Consider the following 17,236-nt stretch of genomic DNA (forward strand, 5'->3'; position numbering starts at 1 on the left):
CCCTGCTGCAGGAAAAGGGGTTTTCTTAGGATGGGCAGCGGGTTTTCTCAGCCAGGAACTGTGAAGCCTTATCTTGTTTTAAGGTTGTCCTGAGCTGATGGTGATAGGGAAAGAACCAGGTGCTGGGTCATGGTGTGTGCTGGCATCTTCCTCTGGATACATGGGAGCTGCTGTCCCCCTGTGAGTCATGGTGGTTTAGGATCCTCCATTGTTTCCACCAGAAGCCAAATGCACGCAGGTTCACTTTACCACAGGTGCTCCCAGTGCACCTAACTGGAGAAGGTTTTGCTCAAAAATGGTACTTAAACCAGAAAACTGGGGGTTGGGGAAGTGTCTTAAAAGGTGTTTTAAAATGGATTTAGCTGCCCCAAAATGCACGTAAACTTCGGGATGAGTGGCAGAATCTGGGGGGCTGGAGGAGAGGTGGAGGTGCCTCAGCTGGACATTGCACATGGATGAGTCGCCCCTCCCTCTGATGCTGGGCCTGGTTGGAACCCTGGGGATGCAATTCATTCACAGAACTACAGTATATCTGGTGCTGGACGCACCTCAGAGTCCCTCTAGCCCAGCCCTGCTCCAGCAGGGACATCCTGAGCAGGATGCCCAGGTTCATGCCCAGGCAGATTTTAGATCTCTCCAAGGAGGAGACCCCACAGCCCTCTGGTCCCTGTGCCAGTGCTCCAGCATGGCCCAGCACATCAGTGCTGCTGGATGGGCTGGACGAGCTCCTGAGCTCCAGGCTGTGCACAGAGCCTCTGGGCCTGGCCCTGGGCACCAGTGAGCAGAGCCTAGCTCTGACTCTCTCAGCCTCTCCTCATAGCCGAGCTGTCCCACGCCCCACAGCACTTCAGTGGCCTCTGCTGGACTCTCCCTGGTATACAAGGTCTCTCCTGTACCAGTGTCCCAGAACTGGACCCAGCACTCCAAGTAAGGCCTTGCTAATGCTAAGTAGAAAGGAAGGATCACCGCTCTTGACCTGCTGGCCATATTTTGCCATAAACATCTTTATGGCACACTGCTGGCTCCCACTCAATTCAGTGCCCTCCAGGACCCCCAGAACTTTTTGTGCCTCCATTTCTCACCCACAGTCCCAGCAGCTGAGTGCACACCCCAGACCCATGCATGGCTGCTGGAGAACATCTGCCTAACAGCACGGCTGTGGGGACACATCAGAAAGCTCTCAAGATGTCCCAGGATGGAGATATCCTGGCGTGGCTCCACACCTTGCACTGGGCAGCTTCCAGCTTCATGGAATCATAGAATCATAGAATCATTAAGGTTGGAGAAGACCTCTAAGTTCATCTAGCCCAGCTGTCCACCTAGTGCCAATATTGCCCATTAAACTATGTCTCTAAGCACTGAGCATGAAACAGTGCCATCATGTAGCAGGGTGGTGTTTAATTAGCTCATATGCAAAGGAAAAGCAGGTGGTGGTGGATGGAGGGAGGTGAGGGGAGAGCAAAGCAAAAGACCAAGAGAAAATCCCCTTTTCTTGGTGCGGAGAGGGACGGTACCTGGGTGCTGTGGACCAAGACACCTGCTGCCCGGAGGGAAAGCGAGTTCCCAGGAAGTGCAAGAAAGGCACTTTCCAATGTGGAATATGTTGAAAAGCAAAGAGGAGAAGGGGGGTGGAATGGCTGCGGAGATACATGAATATTAAAATGATTATAGCGCTTAATAAAGTGCTGCGCAGGGGAGGAACAATAACAGGTATTGTTGGCAAGCCTGATGCTCAGCTTCCCCTTGATTTGCCGGGGCGATAATCATCACAGTATCTCTTTAATGATCCCTGGCTCTGTATCTCTCACAGCCCTGCAGAGCCACACACATTCCAGGAGAGACTTTGATGTCTCTCTCTGGGCACAGATCTGCCAGCCCTGGGCAGAATGCGCCGCGTGGCGGCTCCTCCAGCAAAGGGCCGTGGGTGAGGGGGCTGATGGAGGGGGCTGCAGGCAGCGAGTTGGGGGGAGCAGGTGAGGGAGATGCCTTTTGCCACCCCCATCCTTGAGGGTGCCCTGGAATAGATGGTCTTCTCTTTTGGGGCGCCCTAAAGTTGGAACGCCAAGAAAACGGGATGTTGTATATCACTATGCTCTCCAGTGCCCCGAGGTGGGCAGCCAGGAACCTTCCAGTCCTTCATCCTCATCTACGCTGGGAGAGGCAGAAAGCCCCAGTGTGAAAAATAAAAGCAATCTGGGAGTTTGTTTTTTTAAAGGTTGGGCAGCAAAACTCACAAACCATCAGCAGGATGAGGTGCTGGCAGTGGTGACTTTGGAAGGCTGGCGCCAGTTTATGGCAGGGACAGACTATGGGGTTTCATTCTCTGGGTGAAGATCTGGAGCCCAGAGATGCATTTTGAGGCTGAAAGAGCAAACCCCTCTGTGTTCCCCAGGGCTGAGCTAGATGTGCCTTGGGCAATCCAGGTGTTCATCCACGCCAGTGGGACGACACAATGGCTATGGCGTGTGGCTGTATGCTGGAGGTACCCAAGGTGTGGAGTAATTTAGTGGCTGGGACCAAAAAGACCCCAAACATCCTCTAAGAGGTGAGGAAAATAAGTGGGAAGGTCTGTAAGGGATAGTGGGATTTTCTGCCTGGAGATGCCAATGCCCCAAAGAAGATGCTCAGGACAGACAAGTGGTGCAAACATGCTCTTGGACACAGGATTGCCTGTATGTTTCTCTCTCCATCCCTCTGAATTTTAGGGCAACGTTGCAAAGCACAACTCATGCATGTTGAAGATGGCAAAGCAAAAACAAAGATGCAATGCTGCAGACTGAGAGTGGGAAGGTGGTGTCACATCCCATACACCAGCTCCAGGGGGTCCCATCCGACCAGCTCTGCCCAAGCCTGATTTCTCTTGTTTTCCTCTCCTTGTCTCTGTCTCCCTGACCAGGTGAACGTTCAGGGCTCCCAACAGAAGTGCTACCTTTGCTATTTTTGAGTTAACCGGTAGCCTAGACCTCATACTTAATTTCCTTTAATTGCTATTATTTTCTTCAAATTTAATTATTGGTTCCTTTTTCTATGTGGCTTGAGAACCCAACTGGAAATATATATATATATATATTTTTTTTCCCCCCATCCCTTTTTTCCACATCTGTGTGTTTTCCCTTCTGCGTGCAGTGGCCATGGGTCCGGTTGGAGAATAGGGGAGCCTAGAGCCCACCACAGCATCCCAGACCAGCTGCAGTTTGGGAGAAGAGGCCACAATCCCTTTGATGCCTGCTCTTCCCCCATGAAACCATGCCGATAGAAGTGCACATCTCGCACCTTGGCTCTGCCTTTTGAGATTTGCCCCTGGTCATTTCTGCTGGGAGGGAGCTGAGGTTGGGGCTCTGATGTGGGTGGCCCAGAGTTTGTTACCTGAGGACAGCCGGCTTACCTCTGAACTCCTGGCTTCCCAACGGTTGTTTCTCGGCTTGTGCCTGCTTGCATTTTTGCCGTGTGCCTTACTGGTATGCCTTGACCAAGCTGGGTGAGCTCCACGGATCGCAGTTGCTCCTCAGGGAAGGGGTGGTGGTAGGAGCATTGCCCACCGTGGGGTTTGCTATGTGGTTTAGTCCGGGGGAATCCAGCACCCCGAGTGAGTCAATAGGATCTGGAATAGAAAAGGAAGGGCCTCAAGAAGGAAAATGTGTCATGGATGTAGGACAGCAGAGGGAAGTGATCCAAATCCCCAAGACAAATGGCTTTGCTCACTGTCCAGCAGACCCCCGGGAGCCCCCTAACGGTCCCCCACATGGGACCTTCTCCAGGGGCCCCATTAGCACCTATCAGCCCTTTCGTAATTTTTTTTCACGGCTATGGAACACAGAAAAAATTCAAAAGGAAGCGTGATGAGGATCAGAGAGTTGCTTGGAGTGAGGCTCACACTGTGCTGCTGCCGAGCCCTGGAGAGGAGGGAGGGCGAAATCCCTCCCTGACCCTGCATGCAACCAGCTTACGCCTTGGAGCAGAAGATTTGATTGCCTTTTACCATTAGCTCTGCTTGCATTGGTTATAAAAATGATCCCCCCCACCTCCCCAAAACACAAAGGCAGCAGTGAGCAGGCAGGCTGCAGCACTGACCCACGGCAAAGGGAGGGGAAGAACACAGCGGAACAGACGAGATTGACCCAATATCACCCAAGCTGCAGAGGCGTCGTTATTCCATTTAAAGCCGTTGAACAGTGTCTCAGCAGGGAATCTGTCTGTCTTGGTTAAAGGTCTCGCTGCCAGCCCGGCTTTGGAAGTGCCAACACTAATCTGCAAATTGTTGTAAGCCCTAAAGAGCTCTGGACCGGGATGCCCTTCCCCGTGAGTGTCCTAACTGCTGGGCATGCCGTGCCCCAACCCAACCCTAGTAAAACTCTGGGCATTAATCACCTGCTGGCAGCCCCATGGCAGTGGGAATGGGATGTTTGCCACTCCACCGGGGAGAGCTCTGCGTGCTCCAAACTGAATTTGTGCACATTTCTCTGATGAGCATTTTCCAGCAGGTCCCCAGATAGATGCTGATTCCTTCATCCTCCTCTAACCCCACCATGAGCATTCAGCGCCTCTAGCTTTTGCTGCTTTTTGGCCTAGGATTCTTTGCTTTACCCTCTGGTGTTGGCCAGGAAGAGGGTTGTCACATGTGGTGCTAGACTAACAAACAGCGCTGTTCTTCTGAGACCATGGGTAGCAATAATTCAGGGTCAGTGGAAAGGGCATAACTAATAAGAGAGCTTGGTGTGGAGAATAACAAAAAAAAAAAAAAAAAAAAAAAAAGGCAGCAAAAATACCCCAAATCAACTGGCTGGTGCAATGGTTGGAGATGGATGTTGAGTTGGTGATGGGCAGCACAGGTTGTAGGGGAAGACAAAGTGATGGACAGAGAGAGGCTGGGAGTCAGCATTCTTGGGGGAAAACTGGGCTTGGCTGTGTGGATCATAGCACCAACCAGATCCCAAATGGGTAGGAGCAGGAGGGCTTTGCTGGGGCTGCAGCAAGACCCCTTGGGATGGATCCTAAGGACAGATAGCAACTTGCTCATAGGGCCACACAGGGTCTTCATACGATGCTGATTTTTGTTCAAGGCAAACAGTTAACCCAAGGACAAGACCCAAGCCCAAGTAGAAGTCCGGACCTGACAGAAGTGGTAAACAGCTATTCTTAGTAACTGTATTTATTATTAAAAAGATTAGATTGAGAAATGGAAACAACGCACTTAGAGAAGCACAAATTCCTTTTGGCAGGAGCGGTGAGAGCAGCCAGACTGCAGTCAGGTTTTCTTTTTTTTTTTTTTTTTTTTTTGAGGTATGCAATAAGATGCCAAAAAAAGCACAAACACTCTCCAGAACATTAAAAAAAAAAAAAAAAAAAAAAAAGGAACAAAACCTCCAGTCAATCACGAAAGGTGAAAAAAAAAAAACCAATGTTACTATAAAAAAAAAAAAGTACAAAGAAAAAAAGAAGGCTCCTAGAGCATTATCCTTAAGTCATGTAAAAATGAAGAAACCACTATGCAAAAAATAACCTGTCTGCGCAGAGCCTTGCTTATGCATATGACTGCAGCGTGTGCCTTTGCTTGTAGTAAACATGCCCTTTGCCTTCTGCTGATGACATGACACTGGCATGTCACAGCTGATTTATAAACACAATTGGATTTTCAATCTTCAGGTCTAAATTCATTGCAGCAGACCCCAGCAGGCAATGTATCTCTGTTTATCTATAAATACTGGTTACTGCGCTTTCCTGGATAGAGGCAGGTACAGTAGGATGTTGTTTATTTTTACTTGCTTGCAGTAAGAGGAAACGGTGTTTGGTATCAGTCGTCATCATGAGCTAAGTGGCTGCAGGGCTCTTTCGAGGGCTGAGAACTGCATAATCAAAAATGCAAGCAATGCTCTGCAACGAATCCCTCAGTTATCGCAGAGAATGCACCTTGCAGCTCAGCAAGAGCAAGGAAGAGGAGTGATAAAGGCTTAGGTAATACAGCAGAGCTCAGGATTGCAGATATTCCTAAACCTCAGGCAAACTGAATTTAGTGGGATCTGCCATGGCCATACATCAGGTTCCCAAACAGCAGTGGTTGGTTTGCTTGGGTGGGCTTGAGTGAATATTTGGGATTTGGTTTATGGAGGTCCTTCCAGGACAGGCACTGAATGTGGCAGATCCAGGCTAACCTGGCCACAGCCACAGGATCCTGCAAGTGAAACACTCTAGAAACGTGCCAAATTGCTCAGCCTCAGTTATTCCCTCTGCAGGAAAGATCTGGGCTTCAGCAAGCTTTATGGAACAGAAGCAGAGGACCGGGCACATGGGTTGAGAATATGTAGGTATATATATACACCAGGCTTTCAGCGTCCCTATTGCAAGCCAGCAGTCCAAAAGCCCTGGGACACCTTTACCCACAAAAATGAGGAACTGAAAGTTCAGGCTGGAAAACAGTCCTGGATGGTCTTTGAGCTGTTTAAAAGGGTCTTAAAATGAATTAGTTTAAAAAAAAAAAAAAAAAAAAAAAAAGACCTAACGAATATGAAATAAAATGAAGTAATGACATCAGTGTTTAGCAAATGTGCCTGAATCAGCATGAGCATCAGAGCTGACCGATACCCAGGATGGTTCAGCTTTGGCAAGGGAAGAATAGGAGGGAAAAAGGGAGCGATGGTAGAGACATTCCTGCATTTATTCATCAGCCAGCACGTCACCCATGGAGCAGCTGATCCAGCTTCTAGGACTGGGGGACTGGGTTGGGTGCATAACCAGCAAATGGTCCAAGTCCACAGCAAAGTCTTAGTTTAGATAGAGCTTGTGTCTACACAGGACCTAGGATATTACAAGGACTGGACTCCTGGCAGTCCTGGCAGAGTGCTTGTCTAGGCTTCTCAATTTTGCCCAAGAGGAAGAGCATTCCCAATCTCCATGACACAACACCAACCTTTGGAGGGAGGAAACCAAACCACTGTTTAGATAAGGAAAGCCCTTATCAAGCAGAAAGGAATTTTTAATGAGAGCTCCTGATGGTGGTTCCATGTTAACAAGATTTTCCCATAAACAGTGATGTTTAATATCTAAATGTTTTCTGATATTGTAACATTCCAAAAAACCATGTTTGGAATCTGCCAGAAGTCCTCGAAGTCTCACCAAATGGAAAATAACAGCAGTCACTACCTTGGTCTGAGAAAAGCTTCAAAGCCTCAGGGTTTCCTTGTCTGCCTTTTGTCCAACAGGGAATGTGTATGCAGGACACGGTGAATACACAGTATGGGTTGGTGTTCCACAGAGCTTAGTACCTTCCTGGGGAATTTCAGACTGGATGGTAGGAAAAATTTATTCTAGGAAAGAGTGGTAATGCATTGGAACAGGCTACCAAGGAGAGTAGTGGGACCACTGTCCCTGAAGCTGTTCAGGAATGGTGAAGATGAGATACAGAGGTCATGGTTAGTGGGCATGGTGATGATGGGTAGACTTGATGATCTTAGAGGTCTTTTATTCTATAAGAGCCTATGAATTCCAACTATAAAATGGCAAAGCTAGGAAGAGATATAGAGGGGCTGTTACCCATTCTTACCATTTTTTTAAGGGTCCATAAGTGCCCATGGAGGTCACCATAGCAAAATACCTCCCCTCACTATTTGCTGATGCCATTAAATCCTCTCCTTCTGCCATCAGAGAAAAAGACCTCTGCAGTTTCAAGGTTTGGTACATGGGTGTTCATCTGGCAGAGAATTTCTCTGGGAGCTGTGGAGAAGTGGTAGGAGAACGTGGGATGCCCCAAGCTCTTCACCTTAGCAACCTGCAGTGGTCCTGGTCATGCTGTGGGCTTGCTCATGAACTAAGTGGTGGAGGCCAGGAGAGACAAGAAATATCTACAGACTCACAACCGAGTGAGATGGGATCCAAAAGTGGAGCAGGCAGCCCACATACTGAATGCAAGCAGAGAAAAGCTCAGCAGGAAAGCTGCACACAAACAACACGCAAGGCAAATAAACAAACAAGTCTAGCAAAGGCCATCCAAGCAAGCCAGAAATCACTGCTCAGTGCAAAGGGTAGTTGGGCCAGGGCTGTGAAAATGTGGGAGAAACACATCTGCCTTTATGGGAGAAGCGACTGTGGTTGGACTAGGGTGTGGATAGATGCGAGGACAGCCATGCATGGACACTAGATGGGCGTGCGAGACAGATTAGGCCTGTGAACATGTTAGTGCAAGCTACAGGTATCCTGAGTTTCCCTCTGAGCCCACTGTGCCCAACCTTGCTCTGTGGCAAGTGGGCAAACAATTCGGTCATTGGGTCAAAGAGTGAGGAGCATGGAGCTACCTCAGAGCAGCTGAGTTCTGAGTCAAAGCCCCGTGCGTGGCCTATTTCATCTTGGAGCACGGCCATGCTCAAAGGCCTTGTGTTGAATCAGAGGAGAAAGCTGACATGGTTGGCCAAGCCCCAGGGTGTCCACCTAGCCATGCGGTGGGTTTAATGCAGCCAGGCTGAAGTTCATGGAGGTCACGGGAGTGCAGCTCAGGAGTGCTGTGCCCTTTATGCTGCGTACCCCCAGGGGGACATCGCGTTGGAGGCAAAGGGGCCGAATGCGGCAACGGGAGGGAGCTGTGCCTCTTGATCAGGTTGCAAGGGCGGGCAACCCAGAAGAGGAGGGCCCAGAGATCACAAAAGCCTTTTTAACATTTAGAGAGGGGAATTTTCCAAAAACACCCCAAGCTGAGGGAACGTGCGCTGCTGGGGTGTAGGACTGGATCTCAAGCACGTTCACCTCTGGCAGTTGTTTTGGGCCCATCTCCTCTCCCCAAGGCCTTGGGGCAAGCAGGAGTGCCATAGCACAGAGCCACGAAGAGAGCGTGGCCAGCCAGCGGCAAGGATTTTGTTAGCGTTTGGAGGAGAAAACAGGGAATTTCCACATATGGAAAAATGTTCCTTTAAACTGTGATTATGTAAAAATACAAAGCCACAACTGATAATATCTCTCACTCTGGGGAATGATGGAGAGTGTTTGTTTCTTTAATTGCATTTAATACTCATGAAAGTTACCAGCTTGCCATCACTGCAAGCGAAGCTCGTTTGTTGAATTACAGCACACGCAATACCAGCTTCCTTTCCATGCTCCTTCAGCAACATATTTCACTCTTGTTATTAAAAGACAGCTTCTAATTTGCCATGAATGCTTGATCACCACTGTTTTGCCTGCAAATTGCCTGTAGAGGTGCTAACTAAAATTAGCCATGTGATGAATTTTTAAATGTGGACCCTTGACTATTCAAAGGCTCCTGTAACGCAAGAGCAGAACTCAGGCCACGTCCTGGTTCCTGCCCTGGGCAAGTAACCCATGTCCTACATGGCTGGACAACTCGTTATCCTTGGAACAGTTATCATCTTCTTGAATCTTGCCCGGTTTTTGGTTTCACCAGCGGGAAACAGTCCCACCGTTTAACCAAGGCCTGGGTGGAAAAGTATTTCCCCCTCCAGTTTTGGATGTGCCACCACGGAATTTCGCTTTGATGCCCGTTCAGAAGTTCCCGGTCCTCCTTCCCTCGGTATGCTTTCATCCCATCCTCTCCTCTGTGCCTCCTCGCTAAGGTAAACATTTTGGGCGGAGGTATAAAGGGATGTGGAGGTAATTCACAGCACGGGCCTGTGAGAGCTGACAAAGGCTATGGTCTTGTTGCTTCTTTAATTCATCACCATTCGAGCATGTAAAACCAGGACAGTCGCTGAAGCTGCAGCGCATGAATCATCCTTTGAAGGAAACGTGTCTCTGCGTGCTCCAACAGGCCCTCGTTTTCAAAGTGCCATTGACAAACCTGACTTGCTAATAGCACGGGTTTAAAAAGCTCTCACTGCAAAGGTAAATTATATACTGATCCCTACCTGGATTCTGGTGCCATGCCAAATAGCTGCCGAAACCTCCCAGTGAGTCATATAAATCACAGACCAAAACCCCGAGGGAGTTGGATTAATACTGGATCAATGTGAACGTGCCACAAAGTTATTTGATCACTACAATGCTGGTATTGACTGTTATACACCTGTTATATCATTATGGATTACATCTGTTGTAAACAAGCTGTTTGATGTTGCAGGCTGTGCTAACCACATGCACCATAATCATGGCTTGTAGCTGCTGTGGTGGCCTCAACATGCCCGAATGATGCTAATTTTCTTGTTGTGTGGGGTGGCCCAACAAAAGAGGCTTGTTCAGGGTGAGCTTGTGCAGACAGAGTGGGAGTGTGGAGGTAGGGGGAGACAGAAGGGATGGGATGACCATCTGTGTTGTGCTGGAGATGGCTGGGGAGGAAGATGAGGATGAAAAATAGTGACAGACATTGGTTGAAGGAGGGAGTTTTCTGTTTCTGGCTGAACTTTATGACTGCCTTATGGCTGGACAGTCTTGGGGCAGAGTTTATCTGCAGGAGAGGCTGTTGGTGATGGTTGGGAGTGAAACAAGATTTTCCATTTGGGGTTTTATACCATGGTGGAGCACATTCACTATCACTGAGGACAATAGCAGCCTCAACATTCACTACTTCAGTTATGTTGTCTTGCAGTTTTGGACTTCAGCAGAGGACTTTTATGTTCACACCCATGGTTCTCAAGAAAGAATCAAGCCCTTCTTTGCTGGGTACATTTCTGTGATCTCTGTTTTGGCAATCTGACACTTTCTTATGCCTGCAAGATGAGTTACCTCTTGCCGACATCCTTCCTAATCCTCATTTTTCCCCATCTCAGACACCAGGTTTCTCCCTCTGACAGCTCTACTTCTTTTCTCCAAAGGGGAGCCAGGATTTCTCCTGAAACCATCTCCACCATGTCCTGTGTTGGATGTCCTAGTGGCAAGATTGGGAGTCAGCCTCTCCATCGGGCCTGTCTTCCAGCAGTGTCTAAAGAAGATGGAGGATCTCACCTAAGCCTCCATTCATATCATTCACATTGTGACTTGATGGTAATGTAATGCTCCCAAGCCATGGAGCAGAGCAGGACACCCTTCTTCCTCATATATTTGGATGAGGACAGGCTGAAAGTCAAATAGGGATTTTGTTCCTAGGTGTGGGGACAAACTTTCTCTGGTCCCCCAGGGAGAACAATGCCATTATAATAACAGCAATAATTAGAGGAAGGGAGGATGAAAGACTCAGAATTAGAAATAGCACCTCCAGAATTCAACCCCCCAAAAAGTCTGAGAGAAACGTGCTTTCCTTCTGTACTTGTCACAAGCTCCAAGTCCACAAGTCCAACCAATATCTGTCATTTCCTAAGCTCAACCTTTTCTCTCCTTTTCTGTCTCACCTTTCTTTTTTCTAGCAACATCCTGGAGCTAACACAGCACCATATGGAAAATGCAGAAAGATTTGGGGGAGAAGACAATGTGGCAAAGAAACATTTGCCAAGTATTTCAAAACTTTTGGTTCATGAATTGTAACCATTCACAAAATTTATTTTGCCTGAAACTGAAGAACTGAACAAACTGAAGAAGCTCTCGTTGGCATATTCAAAATACTCTTTTCATATTGGAAGGAATAGTGGACAAAAAGGATGAAAGTCCTTCTTCTCCCTCAACACCTCCAAACATGTCACGTACAGCATGAAGGGCTACAAATATATGAAAAATGATGACAAAACTCAGAACCTATGAAGAAGAGCACCGATCTGTCTTACCATCCTGGGTAAGTGTGAGCCAGGGATGGGACACAGCTGGCTCTGATATCCATGGTTTGCAGGCCTGTGTGGGTGCATCAGGGAGACACCACACCATCCACCTCCTCCTTTTTCTTTGTGTCTTTTTCAGTGTGTCAGGTGCATGTCTCCAGGTTGCCTTTTCTGGACTTCACCTGGGAAATCCTGGTAAAGAAATGCCCTACAACAGTCATGATGCTCTGGAGGTGTCATCACAGCCCTACCAGCTGTGAAAAAGTTCTGTTTTGCACTGAATTTGTTCTCCTAAAATGCTAGTTGCCTTATTTTAGCTCTTACCCAGCCTCTCCCCAAAGGGTACCACACCACCCAAAGGTTACACTTTGTACCTGTCTTTCTGTTGTCAGGAAGAAAGTTGGGAGCAGATCTTCTCAAACTTGGTTTGGAAAATGAGAGATTGAGTATTACTGCACTCCTGAGCTGCTCACATATGAAGACGTTCAAGGCATGTCCATCTCGGCTCTGCATTACTAATGCAGTTTGGATGCTGTGGGAGTGGGCAGTGAAGGCAGAGCTTTCAAAGGGAGCTGGCACAGCAGAACCATCCCCAGCTGGGTGGTCATCTATACCTCTCCTCGATCAGGCTCTGAGCTTACCCCATTCCTTCCTGGGTTACCAGCCAAGGGCTGCACCGGTGAGGTGCGATTACAATCAGAGATTATCAAGGTGATTATCACGAAGAATCAGTTCACACTGACCCAACTGCACCAGTGCAACATCCAGCCTTCGTCACCCAGCAGTGTATTACCCAAGGAAAAACTGACTTATTGGGCAACTTCTGGAGCCTTTCCTACTTGTCCAGGCAGTGAAGGAATACTCTGAGATACCTTTCTCGGTTATTCCTCAAGCCAGATCCTGACACATAGGCACAAACCTCACAATCCAGGCTGCTCCAGGGATAGTGATGTTGATATGATCCCCCTGAGCATATAGGTGGAGAGATGAATTGCTTCATGCCAGGAAGGATGTAGACAGGCTCTTGCTTTCTGAGAGCACTAACTCACACTCTGAGGTAGTAGTGTCCTTCTTCCATGCTGTGGTGAGCTAACCACAGAGCTCTCCATCCGTCCTACCACCACAGCAACCTTACCACCATCTTATTTCCACCTTTGGGGCACCTGGATTTCCATGTGCTGAGATGACGCCCATGGCCCAAAAAAACACATTCCCATCTCCCCCATCCTCCCTCACTCCTGTGTCTCATCCCCCTCCCCCCGACCTGGGGATGAATGAGACTTTTAGTGTGGCTGCAATATATCATTCTTACTATTTGTTATGAGGTTTTAATGAGTGTGGAAGATTAGGATGTTTGCAACAGCGTAACAATAAAATACATATCTCGCTCATTCCTTGCCAAAAAGTACTTACAAATAATAAAAGTGAGGCTAGCTGAATGCATAAATCTCCTTTCACAAGCCCCCACCCACTGTGCAATAATTAGTACAAAGTGCAGTGCTAATAGATCATCTTACTTGTGTGGGAAACTTGACATTATGCTTTGTTTATATTATCCCTTTGGCAAGAATCTGCATGGCAAATCCTGGCAGCTCGCAAACAAGAGGCTCTCAAGGAAGGTTTCCAGACTGTCGTGCAGAAAAGCAAGCCACAGAATTGCGTGCCGGTCAGGATGCCGAAGCCAGCTGGGGAGCTGAAGCGTTAGATCCAGCTTTTATAGAGTGGAGCTACCAAGTTTCCAGCTGACTAGGAGCAACATCCTGAGACCGATTTGCTAAGGGCTGTTCCCACCCCAGCCACAACAGACCAGTGTGAACCTTGGCTTCAGGATGGTGCCCTTTGCTTAATTATATATTCAGGGCCCAATTTACCGCCTGGGCCTCCTGATGGGAACAGACGGGGTTGCCCAGACTTGAGACAGGCACCGAGTACAGCCCCTGCGGTCTCTGGCTCTGTAAGTAGAGAGTTTTCATCCAGTGCCCAAATAGTTCCAGCTCCTGAGACCCTTCTGCTCCACTCAACCCCTTTGGAGGTTTGGCTGATTCAGGCTTCACTTCTACCAGAACGTCTGGCTTTGTCCTGGGGTGTAGGGCAGTTGCAATACAGCTTGTCCAGGGCAGGAGGAGTTTTGAAACACTGCCTGTAGGCTCAAGGGCTCTCTTCAGCTCTCTGATGACCAAAATGAGCAGTAGGTCCATGGAAAACCAGCCCTCACTTGTAGCTCTTCATCTCACATTTCCTCTCTCTCTTGTTGGACTCAAGTCCCTTCCCTTTGCTCATTTTTCCATGGCAGCCCAGGGAGAAATGGACAAACCAGAGCCCAGTGCTTGGACATAGAGATGCATTCCTGCCCTGTGAATCACAGACCATTAGCAACCAGAGGTCAAGGTGTATTAACAGGAGGGAACATTGTTAGGGAGGAGAAAAAGGGCTTTCTTACCAGTTGGGTGAAAAGGAAGGGAAATTTTCCTTTTTTTTTTTTTTCTTTAGAGAAACTTGAGAACCATCTGCACATTGTCTGTTTTAGGAAGTTAGTAAGAGAATGCCACCAGAATGAACCTTGCCCTAAGGATGGATCCCAGTACTGACAGCTAGTATTTTCAAGGTCCTTGCAGTCTGTTGCCCAGCATTTTCCTCTGCTGAGGGTCTCTCCACACTTGGTCCCACTACTCCTAATTCCCCAAGAGGCTTTTTCACCCATTTTGTAGGTCTGGTCAACGGCAGAAAGCTAGCAATGCCAACCTCTATGTTTCCACATGGAGTGCTTTCTCATTTCTCATGACGTGCCAGCACTACAAGCTCCACCAGGTCCTCCTTTGTGGTTCTAGAGCACCTATCTTTGGCTCGAGCTGCCATTGGGGTGTGCTGAGCATGACGTCCTCTCAGCACTTTCCCATCCCTTTCTTCTGAAGGCGTTTGGAAGAACTACCTAAGAGATGAGCCCATCTGCCAGACAAGCCCCAGCAACCTTCACAGCGGCAGGTGTGGCTCAGACTCCACCTTCTCCTAGGCTTTAGCCATGCACGTCCACATTCATTCCTGCTCTGGCAAAGCCTTGGCTCGATTCCCCATTTCTCTGCAGAACATAGGTGGGCCGCCAGCCCCTATTCTTGCTTAAATCTCACCCACTGTTCTTGCTCAAGTGTGGCCTTCCAGATGTACCAAGGTTGTCCTTCTTTGTGGCTGGAGAATGGAGACCAAGTGTCTTATCCAGACGGAGAAATGACTCATCTACCTGGGAAATACGTGGCAGTCAACGCAGGCTGCCCTTTGTCCTTCTACTCAGGTGCTGTTGCAAAACCTCCAGCAAAGGGGGAAGATTTTGACCCGTGGGCCAAACGCTCATACTCCTTTGCAAATTTACACCCTGCCTGTTTTTGAATTTGGGTGTGCATGCCCCATGGTCCTCTACCACTGGAAGAAACCTGGAACCAAATTTCTGACGTGGTATGGTATTTTTAAAGCTTTAAAGTAGGAGTTGGCAGTGTTGCTCCACATGGGAATGACAAAGAGCTCGCTTTGTAAGGTGTTGGTCAACTGGAAAAAGTACTGCAAGCACGTGCTTTGCCATGCCAGACCCAGCTTGCTGGAACCACTGCAGATAAATTTATTTTATTTTATATGCTGGAGGGCTCAGAGAATTCTGGTAACGTGCGAGTAATCCTGAACAAAGTGAGAAGAGGCGCAGTATTGCTGTGCTGGCGAGGCTGTTTCAGGCAGGAGGAACTGGGCAGAGCTCTGACATTTTGGTGACTGATGAGGTTATTTGAGGGGAAAACATTCAGAGCCCGGTGTCCGGCAGCCACTGCCGGCAGCAGCCCCTCCTGCTACCCGTGTTGACTCCGCTGGCTCAGGACAATGGCGAATGGGCTGAAGCACTGACAGTTCCCCCACAGACTCTTCCCAGAGTTACTAAAATTAACCTTTTTATTCCCCCCCACTGGATAAATATAAAGGTTTTACTTCCCTTAACCTCTTTTTCCCACCCAGCGGGCAAAGAGTTTGTCAGAGCTACAGTTAAAATAATATATTAAGGATTTCCAATGGTGCAAGTCAAACTTCACATTTCCTAATGATTCCAGATGCCTTTTTTGTCCTCAGACATTTCAAGTTAAACCTCTATGAAACTGACCTTTTGGCTTGTCATTCTCGGTAAGGACCCCAGAGATGAAACACTTCTTTCAGTCTGTCACTACTGTCCGCAGACCGCCCTCCCCTCTCCCCCCTCCTCTATTTTATCAGCAAGAACCCATAATTGAGCCCTTTGACAATAGTGGGACTGTGCATTTCTTTGTCAACAACAATGGGCCGTCCAAGTTCATTACTGGAGATTGTTTAAAAATTGATTCATGGGCCAGTAGTAGTAGCTTATTATACAGCATAAGTGACAGTGTGATCTGGATGGAGGCCGAGTCATTCTTGACCAGTCATGTCCAATTAGAAAGAACATTGCACACATTCCTGTTGGAGCCACATTAATGAATTAGTCCTACCACAAACTGAGAGAAGCTTGCAGGACCCTAATACCTTTTGTTCCTAAGGATAATTCAGTAATTTATAAAGAGAACAGTGTAGAGCACATTAGCAAAAGAATAGTAATCTCAGGATTCAAACTGTCCTTGCACTTGCCCTTCCTTTTCCTGCTATAGGAGAAAATCCTCCAGGCTTTTTGTGAGCTCTGAGGCCTTTGAGCTATGTGTTTCCATATAGCACAGCCTTGCAAGCCCCCTTCATGTCTCCTGGGATTGTCAATGCAGTGCTGCTGGTCACCAGGGCTACTGTGCTTGCAGCCCCATGGCTTCACTTGGCTCCTCAGCATTCGCCAACATCTAGCACTGATGCTCCACTTCTCAGGGTGACAGAACAGTGCACGGCATACCATCATCATGCAAAAGTCACACCCATGCATGTTTCTGTACTTTGGTGCTTCCTCCTTGCTCTGCAGTTAGGCACTCGTGTAACTCATCATGCTGGAAGAGTTACCTCTGCACCTTGTTAAAAATAAGAAAGAACCATTAAAGGCACAGTCTAGAACAGTATTTCAGTCTTAAATAACAGATCTGATCTTTAGACATGTTGACATCAATTTAACTTGCAGCTCCCTGTTACCAGGTGACTCGACTTGAATGAATTTAGGAGCTGTGAACCAGATGCCCAGCACTAACTGGTAGGAATGAAGTCCTCGCAAAGGCTGTGTTAGGGAGAAAGATCATGAGAGGTGAATGTGTCCAGCTTGCCAAGTGCTGACAAAGTCCTAGAGTGGAAGGTAGGAAAGCTGTCAGCTAGAAGAATGCTGAGGAATTTCTTGGGTTGAGGAAATGCAGTTAATGAATCAAATATTTTCGGCAGAAAACACTTGTACTTCTATACCATGGGAACTGCGCAAAGAGCCAAAGCAGAAACAGTATAAGCTCTCTACAGGCAGAAGGTTACCAATCTTCTCCATTACAAAATCAGCCCCCAAGAGGAGTCCCCCTCCACTGGGATATTTAGGAGTGCACTGCACAAAGCACGGTGCTGTGCTGCCCACTCACTGGATGTGACCACAAGCAGTCACTGCCGCCACTGCCTTCAATACATAACAATTTTTGACGTGGAGCAGATTCTGCTTATTGCTC

Source organism: Gallus gallus, chromosome 4 (genome assembly GCF_016699485.2).
Source record: "Gallus gallus isolate bGalGal1 chromosome 4, bGalGal1.mat.broiler.GRCg7b, whole genome shotgun sequence".
NCBI classification, from domain to species: Eukaryota; Metazoa; Chordata; class Aves; order Galliformes; family Phasianidae; genus Gallus; species Gallus gallus.